Genomic DNA, 17,639 nt, shown 5'->3' on the forward strand with positions numbered 1-17,639 from the left:
CAGACTTTCATTCCGTGTAATTGCACGTTCCCTTCCATTTTTATCGAAACTAAACACGTTACCATCCCAGTATTATCTCAGTCAATGATTCCACGCAATTCCAGCCATTTAGTCTCGGTGAATCATCCCCAAATCTCGAACCAGAAATCTTCCAGTTGACTGCAAAGAATTCCCGCCAAAACTGACTATTTGAAAAGAAGATGAAAGTGCCCCTTATCCAAATCTGTGGATGTCGAATAACAAGTGGGTGCTAAGAATGAATTTGGGCTATACATAGCCGTGGGTGCCCCTTAGAAAAAGTGGGGTCCGTATAGTAATTGTCCTCCGGGGGAGCGCCGAGCAACTTTTCGAGCCGAATTTTCCAACAATATTTATTTCCAAAAAATATGTACAAACACACAAAACACCATAATAAGTACGAAATAGAGTACTAACAATACATAACATTGAGGACAAGTTAGACACATAAATGCGTCTATCAAATACCCCCAAACTTATTATTTGCTAGTCCTCGAGCAAATCTAATCTAGAAAATAAAATGACTACACTTAGCACGTGCAGCAAGCCGTTAAACCGCTAGGTGGCCCTAGCGGCGGAGTGTTGTCTCCAGAGGGTTTACCAGAGGTGTACCCACAAAACCTTTACTCCAGACCCTAGCTATCTGCGTAGAACCTTGAAAGGCACTAAAGAATCTCCTTGGTTGGCATACAAACATTGACTACTGGAGGAAGTACCCTGATGCGAAATTTCAATTGTTGTACACGAGTTTGCACTCAAGCATACTAAAATTCATATATAAGTGACAGAGCTCTACTCAGATAGTTTATGTACATCATAACCGGAGTCAACCAATCACATGGAAAGATTAAGAAGATAGATGTAGAGAAAAACGATGGTTTAAAGTGAACGGTGTTTCCCATATCTGTCTGAAGTCCTCTGCCAAGATGAACCTATCCTAATGGACTGAGATACCGGTCTGACTAATATCAACACAACTGGCATATACAAGGGGACCAGTGGTCGATAAACCTAACTCTAGGTCAACACAACTGGCATATACAAGGGCACCAGTGGTCGATAAACCTAACTTTATTGAATTTATTCTGGTTAGTCCGATGGTCTGTTCTCAAATTATTTTTTTTTTGTATCTCAATCACTCTATTTCACCTAGCAATGGTAACAACTTGAATCGTGTGCCCCACCAAATCAATTAAGAAATAAAAACAGAAGGGATTAGGATTCAACGAGATATGCGGAAACTACCATGTTTATTTTAATTCTAACACCTGAGCTCTGTGCTTTTATGAATAGACTCTTTAGATGTTTCCATCTAATCAGATTGGTTCCTCAACTCCTACAACCAAGATGTTCCCATACACTTAGATTGGTTAGTGCCAACCTTAATAAGCATAAATTTCTAGGTTCTGGAGTTTATTTATTGCAACTAAAAGCTAACAAAAAGTTTCTTCCCCACCCCCAAACTCAAATCTAACATTGTATTCAATGTTTTCAATGAAAGAGCAATACCAAAAAGTAAAGTATCATGAGGAATCAGTAAAGAGAGAAGTCGGAAAGATAGTACCTGGGTGAAGAGAGAAATAAAAAACTAATATACAACATACAATCGCCTCGATGGTCAATCAAGGGTAAACATGGTCCTCCAGAGGGACCTCTGATTAATGGCTTTTCGTGGGTTGTAGTAATGAGGTTCAAACTCTCGGACTTGTGAAGGATAATTTTTTTAGACTTAATAGAAAATAAATATATACAAAAAAATATTAACAATATGGGCAAGAGTACTGGGACTAAAGATTCGGTCGTTTTTTTTTTTCATTTTCAAATGGTTCAGAAATTAATTCTAGCAATTATAGTTCAAAAACAAAACAAATATTAACTCTAGTTTATTGCCAAGATAGATTTTATAAAATATTACTTGTATTTCTTAAGCATGGCATATCAAAAATCCCTAAGACTAAGCATACTCCATAGAATGAAATCACAAGTAATTAATTTAAAATCTTAATTCAATTAAAATTAGTGCAAAAAGTAAATAAAATAATTAATAAAATTACCACATGGATGAAATTCGACCTCCTCCGTCGTCCCAGTGTTGGGGTTTAACTCATCATGTAGAAAACACGCTCAAAATATTTATTTATTGCTCAAATGGTGTTTACAATGGGGATAAGAAGAGAAAATGGTGTAAAACTGTAATCTGCGACGCACAAAAAGCGTCACAGAATGAACGATAAAATACAAGTGTTGCTGATGTTTAGACTGCACTGCGACCCACGGCTGTGCGTCTTAGACACTGTTGATAAACCACTGTCCTTGCGAGCCTGTTCTTCGTGTTCTTGGTGTTCTTCATCATCAGCAGCAGCAGAAACAGAGTTTCATCAACTCTTGATTTCTGCTTCTCTGGACCTTCTCTCGACCCCAAACTCTCGACCCCCTCTCTAGTAGACCCAAAGAGCCTATTTATACCCAACAACAACTCCAAATCTCGCCAATAACTCCAATATAATTCTTCATTATGCGGGCAGTGAATAACAATATTTTCCAAATATTTTCTTACCAAACTTGGAATTTCTTGCGTAAACTTCCTCCCTCCACGCTCCAAATCGATTCTTCACAACTCAAAGTGATGTTCGAGCCATTCCACATCATCAGAACACGTCCATAACTCTCCATGACGCGTGATTATAATCCTCCAGTGCATGCTTGCCCTGTTTTGAACTCGAGAATCAAAACACATATTCTAGCCAAATTTGATCGAAACCACCACCCAAACTTTGTTCCTTATGCCAAATCACATCTTTCTGCCAATTTTCAGCGATTGAATCACACTCTAACCCATTCATTTTGACAATCAAAATTCTGCCAATTGAAAACTTCATTTCCCGCCAAAAACACAAATTCAAATTGTTGAAGAAGGTGCCCCTTATCCAGAGTGCTGGGGTGCGAATATCAATTGGGGTGGAAATAATAATTTTTCTGGGTTCCTCCGGGACATTTCCGAGACGCTTCCGGTGCATTTCTGTGGTACTTACGGTACATTTCTCCGGTGTGTAAAAAACACTGCTTTTTGAGCCCATTTCGCCGCAAGGGCTTATTTCTCTAAAATTTCCTACAAGAACACAAAATAACACAATAAATACTTAATCGAGTCTAACAATACAGAAAATTGGGAACAAAATAGACACATAAATGCGTCTATCAACCTCCTCAACATGACCTGTAGGAAAGGGTTCTAAAAATGGTTTCAATATCTGACCGTTAACCTTCGAAGAACTACTACCATCCGGTGTCTCGATCTCAACAGCTCCATGAGGAAAGACAGTGCGAACAATAAAAGGACCCGTCCACCGAGAACGTAACTTCCCAGGGAGAAGATGCAAGCGGGTATCATACAGAAGAACTTTTTGACCTGGACAAAATGACTTCCTTAAAATATTTCTATCATGCACAAGTTTCATTTTATTCTTATACTCCTTCGCACTATCGTAAGCATCTATACGAATCTCTTCCAACTCATTGAGCTGGAGTTTCCTATGGGCTCCTGCCTTGTCAAGTGAAAAATTTAGCTGCTTAACATCCCAATAAGCTCTATGTTCTAACTCAACAGGTAAATGACATGCCTTGCCATACAAAATCCGGCAAGGCGACATTCCAATGGGGGTCATAAACGCAGTACGGTAAGCCCATAAGGCATCAGTAAGCCTAGACAACCAGTCTTTCCGATTAGGATTAACTGTTTTCTCCAATACACGTTTTATCTCCTTGTTGGAAACCTCTACCTGACCACTAGTCTGCGCATGATACGGGGTAGCTACCTTATGTGTAACACCATATTTCTTCATCAGAATCCTAAAAGGTCCATTACAAAAGTGCGACCCTCAATCACTAATTATAGCTCGTGGTGTACCAAAACGTGTAAGTATATTATTTTTCAAGAATTCAATCACAACCCTATGGTCATTGGTTTTACACGCAACCGCCTCAATCCACTTAGAGACATAGTCTACAGCGACAAGGATATAAAGATTACCAAAATAATTAGGAAACGGACCCATAAATTCAATACCCCACACATCAAAGACCTCAATAACTAAAATAGGGTTCAAGGGCATCATGTTCCTATGGGAAATGGTTCCTAATTTCTGGCAACGCTCACAAGTAACACAGTGACTATCAGAGTCTTTAAACAACGAAGGCCAATAGAATCCACACTGCAATATCTTAGCAGCAGTCTTCTTAGCACTAAAGTGACCCCCACAAGCATGATCATGACAAAAGAAAACAATACTGGACTGGTCACTCTCAGGTATACATCTCCTAATAATCTGGTCTAGACAATACTTAAACAAATAAGGATCATCCCAAAAGAAGTGCTTCACCTCGTCTAAAAACCTAGAACGATCTTGTTTACCTCAATTTTGGGGAATTCTACCAGTAACAAGATAGTTCACTATATTTGCATACCAAGGTAATTGGGTAACAAAGAACAGTTGTTCATCAGGAAAGTCATCCCTTATAGGAAGGGAATCATCATGGGAATCAACAACTAGCCTAGACAAGTGGTCTGCTACTACATTTTCGGCACCCTTTTCTTCTCTAATGTCTGGAGAAAAATCTTGCAACAAAAGGATCCACCTAATCAATCTAGGTTTCGTATCCTTTTTAGACAGAAGATATTTCAAAGCAGCATGAGAAGTATATATTACGATCTTAGAACCTAAGAGATAGGGTCTAAACTTGTATAAAGCAAACACAATGGCTAACAGTTCCTTCTCGGGTAGTAGTATAGTTCAACTGGGAATCATTCAGAGTTTTGCTAGCATAGTAAATCACATGAAGTAATTTGTTTTCTCGATGACCAAGCACAACACCAATAACATAATTTGAAGCATCATACATGATCTCAAAGGGTAGGCTCCAGTTGGGTGCCTGAACTATGGGAGTGGTAGTGAGTAAAGTCTTAAGCTTCTCAAAAGCCTCTAAACAAGCATCATCAAAGACAAACTGAACATCTTTTGCAAGAAAATTTCAAAGAGGTCTAGAAATGAAGCTAAAATCCTTAATGAATCGACGAAAAAAACCTGCATGCCCTAAGAATGACCTAATATCTCTTACGGTTTTTGGGACCTATAAAGTTTTAATAAGGTCAACTTTGGCTTTATCTACCTCTATACCCTTCGAAGATACGATATGCCCTAGAACAATTCCTGAACGAACCATGAAGTGACAGTTCTCCCAATTAAGCACTAAATTCTTTTCCTTACACCTAGTCAAAAATAATGACAAATGATGCAAGCACTCATCGAAAGACGAACCAAACACTGAAAAATCATCCATAAAGACCTCTAAGAACCGTTCTACCATGTCAGAAAATATGCTCAGCATACAACGCTGAAAGGTCGCAGGGGCATTACATAGCCCGAAAGGCATGCATCTATACGCAAAGGTACCAAAGGGACAGGTAAAAGTGGTTTTCTCTTGGTCTTCTTGGGATATGACAACCTGATTATAACCGCAGTATCCATCTAAAAAGAAATAATGGCTATGTCCATCTAATCTCTCTAGCATTTGGTCGATGAAGGGAAGGGGAAAGTGGTCACCCGGGTTGGGATTAACTTATTGTTATCATTCTGGACAACAGTAATACCGGATTTCTTGGGAACAACCTGAACGGGGCTGACCCACTTACTATCTGAAATGGGGTAGATAATGCATGCATCTAACAGTTTAACAACCTCCGTTCGAACTACTTCTTTCATATTAGGGTTCAGTCGACGTTGCATCTCCCTAGAAGGTTTGGTGTCACTCTCTAAATAGATATGATGCATACGATCAGTAGGACTTATACCCTTAATGTATGATATGGTCCACCCTAAAGCTTCCTTGTTATTCTGAAGGACGGTCACTAGCCTACTTTCCTGATCACTATCCAAGTCGGATGCTATAATCACATGTAAAGTTTCAGATGGGCCTAAAAACACATACTTCATGGAATCTGGTAATGGTTTAAGGTCCAACTTAGGAGGATTTTCTAACGAAGGAACTAGGGTAGACTTAAAAACGGGTAGAGGTTCGAACTTAGGTTTCCAGCCGTTACTAGTGTCTATCAAAGGGGTTGAATCTAACAAAGCATTCACCTCATTAATCACATCGTCATCATAAAAATCAATCCCAAAGTGGGCTAGGAATTTCTCTAATGGATCTTCTAAAAAAGTGTTTGGTAATGACTCCTCGACTAATGTTCATATCATGTTCACCTATTCTATGCTCGAGTCATCTAGTTCAGAGGGTAGCTTACTAATATTAAAAATGTTCAACCCAATAGTCATATTACCAAAAGACAAATTCATAATACCATTTCGACAGTTAATGATCACATTGGATGTAGCTAAAAACGGGCGACCTGAAATCACTGGTATTTGGTTCTCTGGGTCAGGGACAGGTTGGGTATCTAGGATAACAAAATCCACTAGATAAATAAACTTGCTGACCTCAATAAGAACGTCCTTGATCACACCAAGAGGAATTTTAACGGACCTATCAGCTAACTGAAGTGTCATCTGGGTAGGTTTCATCTCACCAAGTCCTAGCTTAAGGTACACATGGTATGGGAGTAAGTTCACAGTGGCTCCTAAGTCAAGCAAAGCTTTCTCGACACGGTATTCACCTATTGTGCAAGAAATAGTAGGGGACCCTGGGTCTTTATACTTAGGAGTAGTGGTATTCTGAATAAATAACTCACATGACTAACTAGGAAGGCTTTCTTCTGGACATTAATTTTTCGCTTTCGCGTACACATATCCTTAAGAAACTTGGAATAAGCGGGAATATGCTTAATCGCATCTAACAATGGGAGGTTGATAGTAACCTTCTTAAAAACCTCCAATATATCGTTAAAGTTGGACTCCCTCTTAGTTGGAACTAGCAGCTGGGGAAACGGGGCTCTGGAAACAAAGCCAGACTCAACAGGACCCTCATTGGTCTCTTTGGAGACTCTATCAGTCTCCTCATTTTATGGCTCAGAAGGGTGAACTACAACATGTTCACTATCAGGCATGGCAACCTTATTGTCAACTTTCTTTCCACTCCTAAGGGTTGTAATAGAATTCACATGATTGTACGATTTCTCTCCGTTAGGGTTAGGATCAGTTTGACTAAGGAACCTTCCATCTTCTCTTTCACTAAGAAACTTAGCTATTTGGCCGTCTTGAAGTTCTAAGTTAGCAAGAGACTGGGAATTATTCTTAAAATTCTGCCTGGTTTCTTCTTGAAAACCATAGTGGTTATTTGATAACATCTCATGGTTCTTTGCTAACATTGTAAGGGTTTCTTCTCAGGTGGAGATCTTTTTCTCATTCTGAAACTGGGGTTGACCTGAAGATTTCTTAGCATAACCAAAACCTGGGGGAGGCTCAGAATTAATAGACTGTCCTTGATTCTGACCCTTAGACCAAGAAAAATTAGGATGGTTTCCCCAACCAGGGTTGTAAGTCTCTGAGTATGGGTCAAACTTTTGACGGTTCTCAAACCTAGCATTGTTATAGACAGCATGGGCTTGCTCTTCACTAGCCTGACCTTCCCAAAACAAGTTATTGGGTTCTACTCCACAACTAGACACTTGAGAGGCTCTAAACTTATCATCGGGTTCAACAAGAGACTTATGTTTAGGATGATTCAATTCCAAAGATTCTAACCTTCTAGACAAATCAGCAAACTTAGCATCTGACCCGAAGCTTGTATCTACCACATTGGTGTTACTTCTATTGACCAGAGTATTTTGGGGGGTTCAACACAAGACTCCCACTGTTGGGATTTTTCAGCGACAACTCCTAATAAGGTAAAAGCATCATCATCACTTTTACTAGTGAACTCACTAGCGCACATAGACTCGACCATGGCTTTGGTTGAGTAGTCTAAACCATCATAAATAATCTCTACGAGTTTCATCTTACCGAATCCATGGTGAGGACACTGGGATAGGAGACCATTGAATCTCTCTAAAAACCTATAAAGAGACTCTCCCTCTTGTTGCACACTAGCACTAATTTTCTGCCTAACAGCTGCAGTTTTATGCTTAGGGTAGAATTTAATATAGAAAGCAGCAGTAAGTTCCTGCCATGTTTCAATGGATTCAGATGGTAGCTTGTTCATCCAGGTCTTGGATTTATCTCTCAAGGAAAAGGGAAACATCTTAAGTTTCAAAACTTCATCAGTAAGGTCTTTTATTATAATTGTCCCACAAATTTCCTCAAAGTCCCTAATATGAAAATAAGGGTTCTCATCATCTTTCCCTAAGAATATAGGGATCATCTGAAGAATACTAAGTTTTATCTCGAAATTATCCGTAGTGGATGGCAATGTAATGCATGAGGCTCGGGTGGACCTAGTTGGGAACATATAATCTTTCAAAGTTGCCATCGCTGGCACAGGTGAAGTACTAGGGGTATTTTCCTCACGAAGAGACAGATTCTCAAAACTGAAGTTTCCAAAAACAGGGCTCTCAAAAGAAGAGTCTTCGAGCTCCCCGCTTCCACAAAAAGAACTACTAGGTTTTTCACTAATCAATCGACCTAGATTATCTGTTTTCCAAGCCCGTTCTCTAATGACCTCGGGCATACACTAGAAAAACAAATAAAAGAAATAAAAGAATCCTAAAGGAAGGGAGGTTCTAAGCAAACACAAAGCAGGTTGACTCCACCAAAGAAAACCTAAATATTTCTAGCAAATAAAAAGCATGATGGATCCACTTAGATTTTTTCTAGAACAGCTTCTATTCTTTCGAAAAGGAACTCGTTACAATCTGAGAAAACCTCTCTAGAATCAGTCCGAGTTAAAATAAGTTGAATAAAAACGAGGGAAGCTGCATGGAGCTTTGATACCCAAGGCCTCACCGGCGTTACAAGGTGGCGTATTCAACTCACGGAAACCATCATGAACTTCAATGTATGCTCAAAATAGTAACCAATATTTTTCGAACGACTTTCCTATTAAGCTCGTTACCCTATAGTTCTCGTTCTAGTCAAAATTTTAGGCTTAGGTTCGTGTTTGGTTTCGTTTTCCTAAGGAGGGAAAGAAGAGAACGGTGATGAAATCCGAACCCTTATCTTGTATGGCCATTCCTTGCCCTTTACTAGGAAATTAAAGCAGACGTTTTCAATTCCTCAGCATATATGCAAACGAAGGAATACAGTAAACCCGCTGACAGGGGATTCGCGGGTGTTTCGAAAAACTTACCTCCCGTACCGGACGGGGGATGAACCGCTGAAGTCAACTCGGGCCACGACTCCTATGTCATGTACGAACCCGAGGGGCCGAGGCGATATCGTAATCGTCGTCCTTCTCTGCAAACAGTTTATATTTAAACCACCCTTCCGTAGGGTTTTTAAAAAAAATAAAGTCCCAAAGTCCATAGTCCAAAAATATAGTGCAAAAGAAAAAGATAATCTAATAAAAAAATTAAAAAAAATGTCTCTCTCTCTTTTTAATTAATTTTTATTTTTCTTTTCTTTCACTCCTTTCGCTTTTCTTTTACTCCAAATCTTTAAGTATTCAACGAAAGCTTTGGCAAATTTTTCTTACGCTCCAAACTCCAAACTCTGTAAGGAAAAGACAAAAACCCAAAAACGTAAAGAAGAACAAATAAAATACAAATGAAAAACAAATAAAAACCTAAAAAAAAAAAATTCTAAAAACTCTAGCCTAAAGACAAGTCCGCGTCGGCGGCGCCAAAAATTGATGTGATTTTCAATTGAGTTGTTATAGAAATAGGTTCGTTGAGACTTTTGAAAGCAAAAGATTCTAGATTTAATTTTAAGACTAAAAATATAACAAACTTAAATGAAAGTGATATGAAAAATATGGAGAAGACTGGGGCTATGGAATCCACTATTTACCAATATCAAAGTGATTTATATTCTCTAATTATAATCATGCAAATCATGCATTCAAATTGATTCTTAATATTGTAATAGTTGATTTTTTTAGAAATAACAATTGTAGATCGAAAGTATGGGACATCAAGACCCTAGGCTAGCATGCTCCATCAATTGAAATGACAATTGTTTAACAAAAACCATTTTATCAATTTATTTATCTAGGCAAATAATCATATAATATTTGCTAGACAGTAAATAATATATTCTTGGGAATATTTTCTTCCCTTTCTTCTCTTCTTACGCTGTAATCCAGTGTTTACACGCTCCAAAAATTCTTCCAGATCATCAAGAAATGATTTAACACGCTGAAAACGCATGCAAACTTTCCATAACAACATCGACACAATCCCGAGTATCTTCCAGAATTTCATTCCGTGTAATTGCACGTTCCCTTCCATTTTTATCGAAACTAAACACGTTACGATTCCTGTATTATCTCAGTCAATGATTCCACGCAATCCCAGCCATTTAGTCTCGGTGAATCATCCCCAAACCTCGAACCAGAAATCTTCCAGTTGACTGCAAAGAATTCCCGCCAAAACTGACTATTTGAAAAGAAGAAGAAGGTTCCCCTTATCCAAATCTGTGGATGCCGAATAACCAGTGGGTGCTAAGAATGAATTTGGGCTACACATAGACGTGGGTGCCCCTTAACAAAAGTGGGGTCCGTATAGAAATTGTCATCCGGGGGTGCTCCGAGCAACTTTTCGAGCCGAATTTTCCAACAATATTTATTTCTAAAAAATACCTACAAACACACAAAACACCATAATAAGTACGAAATCGAGTACTAACAATACAGAACATTGTGGAAAAATTAGACACATAAATGCGTCTATCCGAGGGTCTCTTGGTTGTTCCCTTTTTGTTCTATATGACTACAAACCTCTTGGAGGTCGCGCACTGCCTTACTCGTGTGGGAGATGATCCTATTGACGCAGAAACTTTACGTGGCTGGGAGGCTGCTGTGCAATCTGAGCTTAATGTTAAGTTCCCTGTGCGGTGGTTAGAGGAGCTGCTGGTGAAGATGAAGGGCCGGAATGATCCTCGTAGTCGGCTCACGAGTCAAATTTCTCAGTCGGAGGAGGAGTTGAAGAAGCGCTCGGGGACAACTTCTAGCAAGAAGGAGGCATTGGATTTATTGCTTGCTGATGTTAGAGTGGCTACTGATAAGGTGTTGCGTGCAGAAGCCGCTGAGGCAACTGTTCGAGCTGCACTTGAGGAGAAATGTCAGGAGCTGGAGCGACTCTAATCAGCTTGAAGCGCTCTACCCCTGTGCCAGTTCTTTTTGTTTTCCTTTGTTGGGCTTCCTCTTAAAGCGTCGTGATTGTTGTTTGTTTGTCTTTATGTTGTGGGATATTGTGGTATTTGACTGTCTCTGTTACTAGTATTTCATTATCGTATTCATTGGGTATACCGATTGTCAGATGATTATACTCCTTCCCTTCATGATCATATTTATTATTAGTATCTTATATATATTTAGCTAGGTAAGACAAACATTGTCAATTGCACTTAATTCCCGCCAATTTACTCAGCGGGGGTATTGCTCGTAGTAGGTAAGGATGACACACGCCTGTTTATTCGGTGAAACGCGCACGGCGTCCCTGAGATCCGGGTGCGCTTTTTCAGCCGATTAGCCATCTTCAGCATTTTCAAGGGATGCTTCCAGTTTAGTAGTCGATCAGGCGCCTTTGGCATGGTCATGGCCCTTGTATATCCACTGGTCGATCAGTCGCTTTTACAGGACGGGAGAGGACAAGCCGTACATATTCTTTTATTCTATTTCAAGAGGGTATTGGGTTGAGTGGGTGTTTGAGAAAACGTATGAGCGCCTTCGGCTTCTCTTGGTTCCTTTGTGTAGCGCATGTCGACTAGGCGCCTTCGGCGTTCCGGAGACTTATGTTGGTTTGTCAGTCAATTAGGCGCCTATGACTACCCTGAGACCTTTTGTCGGTCAGCTAGGCGCTCTTGGTATCCTTGGGACTTTTTGAATTCATCAATCGATCAGGCTCCTTTGGCTTTCCGAGACCTTTTGTCAGTCAACCAGGCGTCGTTGGAAATTCTAGGACCTTTTGTGAATTTGTCGTTCAATCGGGTGCCTTTGGCTTCCCGAGACCTTTTGTCAGTCAACCAGGCGCCTTTGGCGTTCCTGGGACCTTTTGTGAATTTGTCAGTCGATCGTATGCCTTTGGCTTCCCGAGACCACCCGAGACCTTTTGTCGGTCAACCAGGCGCCTTTGGCATTCCCAGGACCTTTTGTGAATTTGTCAGTCGATCGGGCGCCTTTGGCTTTCCGAGACCTTTTATCAGTCAACTAGGCGCCTTTGGCATTCCCAGGACCTTTTGTGAATTTATCAGTCGATCGGGTGCCTTTGGCTTTCCGAGACCTTTTTTCAGTCAACCAGGCGCCATTGGCATTCCCAGGATCTTTTGTGAATTTGTCAGTCGATCGGGTGCCTTTGGCTTCCCGAGACCTTTTGTCAATCAAACAGGTTCCTTTGGCATTCCTGGGACCTTTTGTGAATTTATTAGTCGATCGGATGCCTTTGGCTTCCCGAGACCTTTTATCAGTCAACCAAGCGCCTTTTGGCATTCCCAGGACCTTTTGATATATTTGCTCATCGGAATTTGAGAAATAAAATTTTCTTACCAAACGGAAGTGTTTTCAACTTGCGGGCACATATTCCGCATATTCTATCTCTTTTTTTAGGGTTAGTGGCGAGGGAACGGGTCATATGTAATCGTTTGTCTTGTTGTCTCGAGTTCTCTAGCTGCCCGCTTGCGTTCAAATATGCTATGAATGGCAAAAAATTCCTCCGTTGGGTACCCCATCCTTCGGTGATAGTGGCAGTATTTTGCTGAGTTTTTATCTATTTTGTTGATATCCACTGTGGTCGGGGGTAGCTGAATTTCTCCTTCGACGATCCGTTGATTCAAGAATCTAATTACGCGTTCTTTGCCGCAAGGAAGAGGAGGTGTTGTTTTATAATCACGTCTACTTCCTCCGTTTCTCCCTCGGCTTCTACCATCGATCCGGGGTTGGTTTCTATTTTTCTTACTAATATTAGGTCTTACATTACGTGGGGCTCCTGACGCGGTACTGACCGTAGTGTGCCAAACAGAATCTGTGGGTGCCTCTTCTATGCAATCGGCGATCCTCTCAGCTGTTTCTTCTAACTCTACGAACGTCTGGAATCTGAAATTGATTAAACTCCCTCTAAAAGCTGGAGTCATTCCTTGTACGCAGATTTAAATAAGCGCCTCCTCGTTTATTTCTTCATGGCAGTCCAATGTCAAGCGTCGGAACCGTGAAATGTATTTTCCTACTTTCTCATCTATTTGTTGCCCGCTCTTGATCAGATCTATCGCCGTGATCTTTCTTTTATCTGAGTAAAACTTCCCGAGAAAGAGCGCAGACAGAGTTTGCCAGGAGTCCACACTTTCCTCCTTTAGGTTGTCATACCAAGTAAACCTTGTGCCCGTGAGCGACTTAGGGAATTCTTTTAGGAACATTTTTCCATCAGTAGCCTTGTCGTTCATTGATGATAGGAATCGGCTGAGGTTCTCTCGCGCATTTCCTTGGCCTTCATAAATTTTGAACTTCGGAGATGTGTAATCTTCGGGGTATGCATATTCGCGGATGTGCGCGGGATATGGGCTATTCACGCGGCAATGATTATCTTATTTTACCATGTGGTAGTTTTGCTCCAACTACTTGGATATTTCTTTTTGTGATGTTATTGTCGTCTTGTCACCTTTGTGTTGTGCGCTCTCTATTGCTTCTTCATACGTACGTTGTCCTGCCGCTACTGTCTGTGCTATCCAGTTTTCAAGCTCTCGTCTCCTTTGTGCGCGCTCGTCCAATTCTTCCTGCATGTTTTGCAGAGTGTATGATACGGGTTTCGCTAGCCGGGATACTTGCTCGTTCTTCTTATGTGACGTTGTCACCTATTTATTTTGGGATCCCCGGTTTACCGATTGCTTGATAACGCCCAGGATTGGCGTTTCTTCCTCGCTGTTATTATCCTCTATCGTCACCTCGTCAAGGTTAGGAGGTTGATTGGCCGCTTGATTTCCCGTCGCGCCCGAGATAACGCCTTCTAGGTGTGTCACGGTGAGCTAGGCACGAGCCTCCGGGTGTGGTCGGCAAATTTAATACCCAAATTCTCGTCAGGTTCTACCGGCCCTAGCTATCCAAATGACCTCACCTTTGCTAATAATAGTAAGAGAGAGTCCTCCTTTACATTGTACCTTGTCCCTCTTTTTATAGACTTTCCAAAAGCCCCTTCCTTTTATGACATCATGTCATGTGTCCTAAACTCCTTTAATTACGACTGATGCCATTCCTTCTCTAATAAAACCTTTTTTTTTCCCATTAATTCCTCTCTTGTCCTTTCAATTTAATAGACATCTTCTTGGTGGACTTGGGATTTAGTCCCCACGTCTCCTGTCGGGCTTGCCTCCCCTTCGAGGGTACACTGGCCCGTCTAAATGGGTAATATTTTTCATGTATCAACAGTTGGCGTTGGTAGTAAAACCGCGCGACTTTTCTTTAAGCGCCCGTTTGAATTACCATATGATTTGGCATTTGTACTAAAACCGCGCGACTTTAATAAAACCGCTCGTTTGAATTACAACGCCTATTTTTTGTTATAAATATAACACTAGGGGTGGCCTCTCAACCAAACCAACAACTTTATTTCTTAACATCCACCATGTTTTCTAAAGGAAAAACGAAGCAAATATTATGTGTCGAAGCAAAAGAGGTCTGTCCATTATGTATCATGGATAACCACAGTCTTATGCAATTCCCTTGGATGTATTCAAAGCGTCCACGGGAAGGTTTGTTCACGCATCAGAATGGTGGTTGAATCACAATCGAAAAAGCTCAGGTATTTGCAATGTCAAGATCTCAACTGTCCAAAGGAACCACATATGCCAGATGATACTATGAAGATTAAAAAGGAAGAAGAAGAAAAGATTGCAACACTCTGCAAAAACTTCAAACTTAAAGGCAAATTGAGGAAGGAGTTATTACACTTCAAATATTGTGGATATGGAGATCACAAATACAAACATTGTCCACAGAGAATCAGTGGATGCTCAAAGCCCGATCGCAAGACTTTTATGCATTTGCGGACTTCTTATGAAGAAGATACATATGGAAGGTGTTTCTGGGAATGTCTTAAGTGTTTTGGGCTGATTGAAGTTGAAGGACAAATCGATTCACTATGGTATTATGTTATTTAATTTTTTGTTTATTTTGTGTTATTACGATTATCTAAAACCATAAATATCATAAGTAATTTAAATTTTTCTTCTATTAAACATTGCACCATCAATTGCATAAATAAAAACTTACTGCATTGAACAACCACATCATACATGAGAATAAAAGAAATACATTAAATTAAAACAACTACTACATATGCATCAATTCTCGACGGGTGGTGGAATTCCTAGGGCGATGTAGGAATCGTATTTGATGAGCACCCTAAGAATGTTGAAACAAGCATGGAAGTCGAAAGGACGACCGCGGTAAGATGCTGGCCACATCGCTAGAGTTCTGGGAAACACTTCATGTTCGGCTTCACCGTTGAGCTTATTTTTGTGATTCTCCATTAGTTGAGCGACGAATTCCGATACATTACATGAAATTACACTAAAACGATGCGCCAATCCGTGACAATCACGTCCATGAATGTTCATCGTTTCAGCGGCGAATATTTCATAAACTTTCTCCTAGAACGTCGATCGGGATACATTCCTACCGGTATCAGAAACATCTTGTGTGTGAAAAACGTAGGGTCTGCAAATAGCTAAATCCTCTTGTTGAGTGTATCTAATACCACGAACTCTGGGAGGCATTTTTGTAGATGATTTGAGAGTGAAGAATTTGTGAACTTGGGGTTGAAATGAGGAATATTTATAGAACTCAAAAATTATAACCGTTAGATCACAAGAGTTTTCAGCCGTCCAGATTCAGCCGTTGGCGATTCTATAAAAAATGCGGCGCTGGAAGGACAAACTCTGGCGCTTTAGTAAAGATCCCGTGCTGGAAAAAAAAAATTTCTCAAACGCCAGCATTCGAGGCAAGCTTGGCCGGCCTATCATCAAGCGCGCGCTACATGTTCCAACTCAATGAACAAACCCAACAAGTGTGTTGATTTGAACATCCATTTTCATGTTTGTTGAGTTTATAACGGGAGCAAAATAAACAAACTAGATAATTTGACCCTTGAACTGCTCTCAGCTAACATGTAATTACAACCCCAATCGCGAAAGTTTTGATGGACTGAATTATGCTTCAGAATTCCGCTTTTTCATAAAACTTTCTGATGATCGCGACCAATGATGCACTTGTCCACATGTTATTTTTATATAAAACCTCCACGTGTATTGCACTCGTCAAAGAACTAGTTTAATGATTTTAAAACATTTATAATAAATAAGTGAAGATAGTAAAGAAACAGTGAAGCATGATCCTCCTAGTCTGTTTCTGCTGTCCCTTATCCAATTGTATGTTAGCAGATGGAATGAGTTCGATGGAGCGGGAATTTTTGGTTCATAATTATTGACTCATGCGCGACATACGTCAAGATAACATCCAACACGTCAATGCCAGTTTTTTAACTTCCGGAACTGTGCGTATTAATTCTTGGGAACCAAATGAATTCGTTTACCACAACTAGTGTGGCTGTGCCAGTTTGATTGGGATTTGAGCAAGTCTAGCCGTCCAACTCAATAATTTGATTACATATATGTGGCATATGCTATCTTTGTATAATCACCGTGAGGCGTTTCTAGCTTCTCTCTCAATTACACTATCATCATTTTAAAGAGTTCTGTAATCAAAATTGAAGCAACACCACCATCGTTTTTAAGTGTTTAGAACAAGCTTAGACAGTAGAGATAGTCTCGCCAGGCCCATTATAGAAAATGGAACGAAATCCAATATTAGCATCATTTCTTTCTTATACAGTTTCTATGCTTGCAGCTTACTGCTTAGCTTAGATGATCGGTACATGAACAGTTAATCAGAAAATTGTAAATCAACATATGCCTAAAAGATGAGATGAAGAGTGCAAAAGACGATACCAAAATTGTATCCCCATAACGGGCCCTTTCAGCTGCAAGATAGATGTTAGTTGGTGAGTAAGAGTTGGTGGTGATGCATACATGTGAAATACCGATCTTGAAAGGGTTTTAGAGAATCCACATTAGGACAGTTGAAGGAATATTGAAATGTGTAAACGTGATCTTAGGTTGAGTATCAGAATCTTGCTAGCTTTTAGACTGCAGGGGGGCTAGTCTTGAGGTACGTGATGCCCAAAGCAAAGTGTACAAATGTTGCCCCCCAAACTAAATTTTGAACTACGAAAAAATAACTTGAACTCGGTAATGTATGGTTTATTAGTGCCTCACATAATACAGCAAAAAATGCATTCCTGAAAGCTCACATTAGTTTTCCCCTGCCGCATTTTGTATGACCAGTCGGTTGAAATATAACTTTCATGTGCTAAAAGTGATAGAAGGTACTATATAAATTTAGCTCAATCTGATGATTTTGTATACGAGTTGTGGGAGAAAATAAGTAACAACAATAGTATATACACATGAAAGAAGTAGGTACTTTGTTTTTGAAAAACGAAAATCAAAAATAATTGAAATGTTGGAGGAAAT

Source organism: Papaver somniferum, chromosome 5 (assembly GCF_003573695.1).
Source record: "Papaver somniferum cultivar HN1 chromosome 5, ASM357369v1, whole genome shotgun sequence".
In the NCBI taxonomy this organism is placed as follows: domain Eukaryota; kingdom Viridiplantae; phylum Streptophyta; class Magnoliopsida; order Ranunculales; family Papaveraceae; genus Papaver; species Papaver somniferum.